Consider the following 9,861-nt stretch of genomic DNA (forward strand, 5'->3'; position numbering starts at 1 on the left):
AGCATGTTATCCACAATAGTAGACAACTTTCAAATCTTTATTGAATTCAAGATAACTCCCACTGAAGGAATTATCACCCCAAATATGTCTCCCACTACGTCAGCAGCAGTTTCTCTCTTCTGTCTAGTATGATGTAATTCAGACAATTTCGGAAACCTTTTCAAATCGTCAAGTTGGTATATCTTTGGGAAAACTATCCCCAAGTAACATGTCCCATACCATCCCTTTGGAAGACGGTAATAAGAATTAAGCCCACATATGGAATAGATCCCTGGGATCGTTGGATCCTGCCCATTTAGCATGAACGTCCAATTACTCTGAAACAAAAACACATGCTTGCATTCACTCATTCCCACAAACACATTGTCATAATATGATTTTGGCCTAGATATACAAAGCTTCCCTATGTGTAATGCAAAGCTAGGTTTCCCTGTTCCCTAATTGCACCATAACTTTCACTACTAGCAAAAGCTCGCTGCTGTAATCCTTTTTCTAATTTACCCTTTAATGCCCGCCTTCTATCCTCCGTGTGATCTAAAAAGCTTTTCTCTACAGGTGTAAGCAAGCATGTCAAATTATTGCGATGTGCATAAGATGTACTAATTGTCAATGTCGGCTCAAAGAATCCTTTAACTAACTTTATACTATAGTATCTATCTACACCACTCAAATCCTCTATTATAGGTACATACGAAAACACTAAGGGGGGTCATTACAACCCTGGAGGACGGTGTTAAGGCGGCGGTAAGACCACCAACAGGCCGGCGGTAAAAAAATGGGAATTATGACCGTGGCGGAAACCGCCAACAAAGACAGCCACTTTAACACTCCGACCGCCACGGCAGTACAGACAAACAGCGCGGCGGTCACCGCCAAAAGACAGACGGAAGACAAAGTACCGCCCACAGTATCACAACCTACCAATCCGCCACCATTTCCGGGGCGGATTCACCGCGGATAAAAACACGGTGGAAACAGCCACTTCAAAGGGAAAACGCTCACCTCTACACACTCCATGAGGAACGATGACACCATGGAGCTGGAACTTCATATTCTTCCTGCACTAGTCTTCCTGCTCCTATACGACGATCATCAACGCCGGCGGCGAAGACAACGGTGAGTACTGCACCTACGACATAGGGGAGGGGGAGGCAAAAGACAGGGACACACGCAACACCCCCACCCGACCCTCACCCACTACAACACACACGCCAATGCATATCCAAACATTACAGTAACAACCCCCAACCCCCCCAGGAAAAATGCAAAGACCAAAGGAAATGAGTTGAACCATTGTAATATATCAAAATACAGTAAGCAAATAAATACATATATATATATACACATTAAACAAAATATACACCACGATTAGTAGTGCAGGTAATGCACCAATCATTGTCCGTGGACCACTGGGCCCAAAATGCATGGGCAAGGCCCACACTAGATACCTGATCAAAACGTAGAGAACACTGCTGGGGCATCAAATAGAAATACAACAGGCACCTCAGGGGGAAGGGAGGCACCTCAGCTGGATGAGTGCACCACACCAGATCCACAAGGGTGCTCCATGCCCATTGATGTATCCTGGGGAGTGCAAAGCCACAGTCTCTCAAGTCTCTACAGTGGGTGGGTTGCCCACTGTACCATCCTGGGGAGTGCAAAGCCACAGTCTCTCAAGTCTCTACAGTGGGTGGGTTGCCCACTGTACCATCCTTGGGAGTGCAAAGCCACAGTCTCTCAAGTCCATACAGTGGGTGGGTTGCCCACTGTACCATCCTGGGGAGTGCAAAGCCACAGTCTCTCAAGTGGATAACAGTCTCCACAGGTTCTGGAGGGGGACTGGTGCCCAGAGTGCTTCATCCTGTGAAGGACAGAGGTAGTGGATGCATGTCTCCACTGGTTCTGGAGGGGGACTGGTGCCCAGAGTGCATCATCCTGTGAAGGACAGAGGTAGTGGATGCATGTCTCCACTGGTTCTGGAGGGGACTGGTGCCCAGAGTGCATCACTCACCCCATGACGGTCTCTGTTGCGTTAGTGCTCCTGCCGCCCATGGGCTAGCGGGGCTTGAGTTGGTGGTCTTTGCCCTGTTCAGCGGTGCTTGAGTTTGCAGTTCCTGACCTGTTCAGCGGTGCTTGCCCTGTTCAGCGGAGCTTGCCATGGCGGCCTTTGCCCTGTTCAGCGGTGCTTGAGTTTGCAGTTTCTGACCTGTTCAGCGGTGCTTGCCCTGTTCAGCGGTGCTTGCCATAGCGGTCTTTGCCCTGTTCAGCGGTGCTTGAGTTTGCAGTTACTGTCCTGTTCAGCGGTGCTTGCCCTGTTCAGCGGTGCCTGCCATGGCGGTCCTTCATTGCCCAGCTGGGCTGTGTCTGGCGGTGGCCTCCTGGCCAGTGACGATCGGTCTGCCCTCCTGGGCACTGACTCTGGCGGTGGCCTCCTGGCCAGTGACAATCAGGCTGCCTTCCTGGGCACTGACTATGGCAGTGGCCTCCTGGCCGGTGACGATTGGGCTGGCGGTGGCCTCCTGGGCAGCAGGGATGATGGCGGTCTTCTCCGCCGTGCTGCTCCTCCCAGACTTTGGCGATTTCCTCTGCCCCTTCCCCACCTTGGGAGGAGTCACAGCTAAGTTGACACTCCCCCCGGGACCCTTGTGAGCGGCTTTGCTGCCTGGAGTCTTCCCTCTGTCCCGCCGGGCACTGTCCAACTTCTGGTGTTTCACGGGGGGACTGGCTGTGCTGTGGCTCCATGTCACACTGGCTGCCCTGGTACCCGGTGCACTCCACATACCTGTAACAACAGGCACCACTGGTCCCGGAGATTTTTTGGCTGAGGTGCTAGTACAGGACCTATGAATTGGAGGGGGGGGGTGGGAAAGAGGTCAAGCTTGGTCAGGAAAAGTTTCTTAGGAACACTGGGACGGGTAGCTGGAGGGGGTTTGGGAGTGGAGGAAGAGGTAGTGGTTGTAGGAGGTGTACGTTTGGTGACTTTGGGTGAAGGTGCATGCGCTGGAGGCTGTCGTGAGGTGGATGGCTGTTGGGTGGGTGTGTGCCTGCGTTTGTGTACTTTGGGAGGGGGCGTCACAGACACGCTGGGAGAGGACACAGGGGACGTGTAAATGGTAGTGGGGGTGGTGAGTGCACGTGAGCGGGGTGTGGTGGTGGGTGTGCTGGACGTAGTGGCTGTAGAGGTAGTGCATGCAGGTGAGAGTGTAGACGAGACTGGGAGGGAGGAGGGAGACGAGGAGGAGGGGGACACAGTGGAGGCAGTGGATGCTGGTGTGTCTGTATGTGTGTGATGCTTGCGTGAGTGCCTGTGGGATATGTGGTGCTTATGTTTGCCTGAGCTTCCCTTGTGTGGTGAGGTGTGTGCATGCTGGTCTGATGGTTTGCTTGGGATAGGCTGGGGTAAAGGGGATTGGGTCTGGGTGGAAGAAGTTGGAGGGGGGAGGCTAGAGACAGGGACAATGGCTGCCATCAGTGCTGAGGCCAGAATTTGCAGGGTTCGATGAAGGGCAGCCTGACCAGAATGAATGCCCTGCAGGAATGCATTTGTGTGTTGCAATTCCCTTTCTACACCCTGGATGGCATTGAAAATGGTAGACTGCCCAACAGTGAGGGACCTGAGGAGGTCAATGGCCTCCTCACTGAGGGCAGCAGAGGTGACAGGGACAGGTGCTGAGGTGCCTGGGGCGAAGGTGATGCCCACCCTCCTGGGTGATTGGGCACGGGGCGAAGGCTGAGGGGCTGCTGGGAGGGCGGTGCTGGTAGGAAGGGTGGCGGCTGTACCTGTAGAAGTGGGGGGCATGGAATTTGCCGCCACCACAAGGAAGCTCCCATCGGAGGACGAGTCTGTGTCGCTCGTTGCAGATCCTGTGACCGCCGTGAAGCTCCCCTCGCCCTCCGTCCCACTGGTGTATTCCGAGTCCGTGGTGTGGCCCTCCATGGCCATGTGGGATGCAGCTCTCTTGTGCTCCGATGCCACTGTACCTCCGCCTGATGATGCTGATGCACACAAGAACAGGGAGACCACAAAAAGGGGGGTGACGACAGAAGAAAGACAGGTTGAGTGCATGGCTTACCGGTACCGTTGGCAGACAATACAGACACAGCAGCCCCCTGCACTACGCCGCGCTGTTGGGCTCTACAGATGCAATTCCTGGGATATGGCCTACATGGCTATGGAAGACATCTGCACACATAGTTGACACAGGGGCATGTATACCTGTACTTGGCAATCTACAGAGGTGGGGTGGGGTGCCACATGGCCTGCATTATGGAGGGGCCTAGCCTACGGAACTCGCCCTGGCCTGGGGAAACCCACAGCCCTCCTCCCCCACCCAGACACCTTAACTGCACGCAAAGTCCGCTGAATGATGTTGTACTCACCACCTTGTGTCTGCTGTGATCCCTCAAGTGCCCATCCAACTCAGGGTAGGCCACCGCCAGGATCCGGAACATCAGGGGGGTCATGGTTCGACGGGCACCCCTCCCACATTGGGAGGCCCTCCCCAGCTGAGCCTCCGCCGTCTTCTTGCTCCAGCGGCGAATGTCCTCCCATCTTTTCCGGCAGTGGGTTCTCCGTCTGTGGTGGACCCCCAGAGTCCGGACGTCCTTGGCGATGGCACGCCAAATATCCTTCTTCTGGTGGGTGCTGACCTACATGACATGTACAGGGGAAGAAGAGAAGTCATTAACAACTGCACCGTCAAAGTGAGTGGCCCCCATCCCCACCCTTGCCATGTGGCACATGCATTCACCGTCTTTCATGCACTCAGAACTCTCCTTCTTACAACCAGCCCTCTCCACACAGGCATAGCCCATACTACATGCTCCCTGTGTAATTACCTGTTGGTCTGGAGGACCGTAGAGTAGCATGTACTGGGGGAGGGCCCCGTCCACGAGCTTCTCCAACTCCTCCGATGTGAAGGCAGGGGCCCTTTTCCCAGACACTCGAGCCATTGTCTCTTCCAGACGAGGTCACAGCAGCACTTGCAGTGTAGGTCCTCTCCTGTCAAAGATCAGGTATTGAGTGATTGAACATATAGAAAATGGTGGTCACGTCCGTGGCGGTGCGTACCGTCACCGCCGGCGTACATCGTCATTGGCTCCTGGGACCCATAGGGTCCAATGTTAACCAATGCAGCATAGCGCCGCTGCCTTCGACCGCCTACCGCGATGGTGTACAACGCCAGCACAGTTACCTCACATCCCATTGTCCCACTTCAGAGGTCAGGCAGCTGCCATTTCAGGGGCCCACATGGCCTAATTACCAACTGCGTCACACAGACCTAGGACTTGTCGCACAACACAAATACAGGCCACCTTTTGTGTATGAATGGTGTTCTGTGTAGACTGTGGGTACATACCTCTGAGTTGTTTCACTCTGTGGTCGCTGTTGTCCTTCCTAGGCACCGTCCGCTGGGACATGTGAGGAGATGGCGGAATCCTCCGGTGTACCCACCGCTGGTGGACCTGTTGACAATGGAGAAGCGACATTTTATCATCACCTACAGGTTTGACCGTGCCACAATCCAGGAACTGTGTACCCAGTTGGAGCCAGACCTGATGTCAGCGATCCGCCATCCCACAGCGATCCCCCCTCAAGTGCAGGTGCTATCAGTCCTCCATTTCCTTGCAAGTGGGTCATTTCAAACAACATTGCCCATGGCATCAGGGATGTCCCAGCCTATGTTTTCCAACTTGTTGTCTGTCCTTCTGAAACACATGCGGAGCTACATCGTTTTCCCTCAGGTGGAGGATTTGCCTACAGTGAAAGGTTACTTCTATGCCCTTGGACATATCCCCAACATCATAGGTGCCATTGATGGGACCCATGTAGCTCTGGTCCCCCCCCCCACAGGAGTGAACAGGTGTACAGGAACCGGAAGAGTTATCATTCAATGAATGTACAGATTGTATGTTTGGCAGACCAGTACATCTTCCAGGTAAATGCTATGTTCCCTGGCTCTGTGCATGACGCATACATCCTGTGGAATAGCAGAATCCCTTATGTGATGGGTCAACTCCAGAGGCACTGGGTGTGGCTATTAGGGGACTCTGGTTACCCCAACCTGTCATGGCTACTGACCCCAGTGAGGAATCCCAGGACCAGGGCAGAGGAACGCTACAATGAGGCCCATGGGCGGACTAGGAGGGTGATCGAACGCACCTTCGGCCTCCTGAAGGCCAAGTTCAGGTGCCTCCATATGACAGGTGGTTCCCTATTCTACTCACCAAGGAAGGTGTGCCAGATCATCGTGGCCTGCTGTATGCTTCACAATTTGGCTTTGCGATGACAGGTGCCTTTTCTGCAGGAGGATGGTCCAGATGACGGTGTTGTGGCTGCGGTGGAGCCTGTGGACAGTGATGAGGAGGAAGCAGAGGAAGAAGACATTGACAACAGGGACTCAGTTATCCAGCAATATTTCCAGTGACACACAGGTGAGAATACATTCCTGCCTACTACAAGTACTTTCACACTTCTACCTCTATCCTGTCTGTCGATTTCAACCAATATATGGTAACTGAGTTGTACATTTTCATTACGGTTTCACAGGTGTGGTTTCCAACGTGTGTTATCGGCTTAGATTCCTCATGGACTTGAAATGTGTGACATAGGTATGTTGACATTGCATTTGAGAACGCATTTTGTCACTGTCATTGCTAATACACATTTTCAAAATCACAGACTGACTCCAGATTGTTTTGTGCTTCAAGGGTGTTTATTTAAGTGCTCAATATTGGAGGGGGGTTGTAAAATGGTGAGGGGTGATGGTGGAGGAATGTCCATGGCAGAGTCCAGTCTATTAGTCTAACAGGTGCATTGCCCATATGGGCATAGGAAGTGGAGCTGGGGCAGTTCCAATATGGACAGGGTTACAAAGTGGGACAGTAGGATAACAATCAGGGTGGTCTCATTTCTTGGCGGGGGTCTTGGCATCGTGCTCTGTCTTGTTCCTGGATCTCAGGGACCGTTTGCGGGGTGGTTCTCCGTCTGCAGGGGGTGGGGTGCTGGTGTGGTGGTCTTGTGGCGGTGCCTCCTGTCCACTAGCGCTGGCGGAGGTGGTGGGCAGTTCATCGTCCATGCTAGTGTCAGGGGCCCCTTGTAGTGCCACAGTGTCCCTCCTGGTGTTAAGTATCTCCTTCAGCACCCCTACGATGGTGCCCAGGGCGGTGCTGATGGTTCTGAGTTCCTCCCTGAACCCCAAATACTGTTCCTCCTGCAGCCGCTGGGTCTCCTGAAACTTGACCAGTAACGTTGCCATCGTCTCCTGGGAGTGGTGGTATGCTCCCATGATGGAGGAGAGGGCCTCGTGGAGAGTGGGTTCCCTAGGCCTGTCCGCCCCCTGTCGCACAGCAGCCCTCCCAGTTCCCCTGTGTTCCTGGGCCTCCATCCCCTACCACTGCCCCCAGGTCCCTGTTGTGTTGGGGTGGTGGGTTATCCTGGGTTCCCTGTAGTGGGGGACACACAGCTGATTGACGTGTCCTGGGTACGGAGGTATGGGCCCGCTGGGTGGGTGCTGTGCTGGTGTTACCTGAGGGTGGAAGGTCTGTGGTAGCCTGTGACTGGGTGTGGGGAACCGACTGTCCTGAGGCCCACGATGGTCCGGGCTGGTCATCTGGATCCAGTTGGACAGAGCTGCTGTCATCACTGTGGGCCTCTTCTGTGGGTGGGGTGGAGATGTCTGGACCCTCCTGTCTGGTGACGTTGGGTAGTGGTCCTGCAGGGGTGTAAAGGCATGATTATTTCATCTGTGTGTGTCATGGTGTGTCCTGTGTGGGACCTTGTGTGATGATGGTTTAGGGGGTTGTGCGGGTATGTGCAGTGGGCATGCTTTAGTGATGGGTGTCCATGCTTTGTTGCTGCATGCAGGGCTTGGTGTTGGGATGTGTGGTTTGTGATGCTGGGACATTTGTGAGGAGTTGGAGTGATAGGGAAGGGGGCGAGGGTGGGAGTCTGTGATAGCATGAAGGTAGGTTGGGGGATGTGGTAGTTAAAGGTTTGACTTACCAGAGTCCATTCCTCCACCGACTCCTGTGAGGCCCTCAGGGTGCAGAATAGTGAAGACCTGCTCCTCCCATGTTGTTAGTTGTTTGGGAGGAGATTGGGGTCCGCCGCCAGTCCACTGTACCGCGTTGTTGTGTCTGGAGACCACGGAACGCACCTTCCCCCGTAGGTCGTTCCACCTCTTCCTGATGTCGTCCCTATTTCTTGGGTGCTGTCCCACTGCGTTGACCCTGTCGACTATTCTTCGCCATAGCTCCATCTTCCTAGCTATGGAGGTGTGCTGCACCTGTGATCCAAATAGCTGTGGCTCTACCCGTACGATTTCCTCCACCATGACCCTGAGCTCCTCCTCAGAGAACCTGGGGTGTCTTTGCCGTGCCATGAGGTGGTGTAGGTGATGTGTGGGGTGGTGTATGTGGTGATAAGTGTGGTGATGTGTAGGGGTATGTGGTGTTTTGTGCGTGGAAGTAGTGTGGGTGATGGTGTTGAGTGCCTGTGGCTGCTAGTTTGTGCGTGGTGGTGTCTCTCTCTGGCCTTCTTTCAGATTTTCTTGTTGTAGGGGTTTGTGGGTGATGTGGGTGTGTGTGTTTTATATGGTATTGAGTGTGTGGGAGTGGTGTGTGTATGTGTATCAGGTGTGTGTCTTTCGAATTGTCCAATGTGGTGGTGTTTTGGAGATGCGTGTGTATTTTGAGAGCGGCGGTGTGTACCGCTAATGGAATACCGCGGTTGAAAGACCGCCGCGTGGATTCGTGGGTCGTGATAGCATGGGCGTATTTCTGTTGGTGTGACGGTGGAGGTTTTGTTTTCGCCAGTTTATCACTGACCTTTGGTGTGGCGGACTTGTGTGGGTGTCTGAATTTTGTCGGATTTCGGAATGTGGGTCATAATAGCTGTGGCAGATTTCCGCGGCCATGGCGGTGTGTTGGCAGTCTTCTGCACGGCGGTAAGCAGCTTTTACCGCCAATGTTGTAATCACCCCCTAAATCATGATTAGAATAGAAATATTGGATCTCCTCCTGGTTATAAAATCTTGTTAGTAGCAGACTACAACTTATCCCATAAGTTAATTGCAAGCTATGATAGGTAACCCCCTCTTGTACCGAAACAGGAATCTGTGTGCACACAAAGCAATCCTTCGCTTCCATTGTCTCAACATACTCACTCAGCAAGCGATAGAAAACGTTAGTAGAAAGTTCCCCTTTTGCATTAGTTCCCTCATGCAAATATCTCTCATCCATCTCAAACCTCTCCCAAGCTCTTAGTGCAGTGGTAGTCTCAGGAACTGTAGCATTGTTAGTCCCACTCCTATCCATTAGTGTCATACTCGCAATCACAACCACAATGACTATCACACACACAATACCTAAACTAACACCCAAGTATTTACAACACCTACTCCCTACATGCTCCTGCCTAATGTTAGCCATGATCTGTAAAGAATCAGAAAGTGAAGGATAGCTAATTCAAAAAAAAAACAACAACAGAGGATAGTTAGTAATTCTCTCCTGCAGCAAAAGTCAAAACAAGCAAAATCTTCTTTCAGCGATTATTTACAGCTTTCTATTTCACTCCCAGGATCCCTTGTCAATTCACTATAGCAGCTTGTCAAAATCTGTTTTCAAAAGTCAACTCAGGTTCTCAGAGTCTCATCCGGTAATTTCTCAGTCCCTTTTATCAAGTTCGATCTTAGCTCAAATCTTTACACCCCTTTCAGATCCTTTCGCCAGACTCAAGTGCCAAAGTATTGACCTGGGATTTCTCGATCAAAACAGAATGCCAGGAATTCCTGTTGCCATTCAGCTGTTGTTGCGTATGCCCATTCAGGACCTGCGTACCTTCTATTTGCTACTCTCTTC

The sequence above is a fragment of the Pleurodeles waltl genome, chromosome 7, assembly GCF_031143425.1.
Source record: "Pleurodeles waltl isolate 20211129_DDA chromosome 7, aPleWal1.hap1.20221129, whole genome shotgun sequence".
Lineage (NCBI taxonomy): Eukaryota > Metazoa > Chordata > Amphibia > Caudata > Salamandridae > Pleurodeles > Pleurodeles waltl.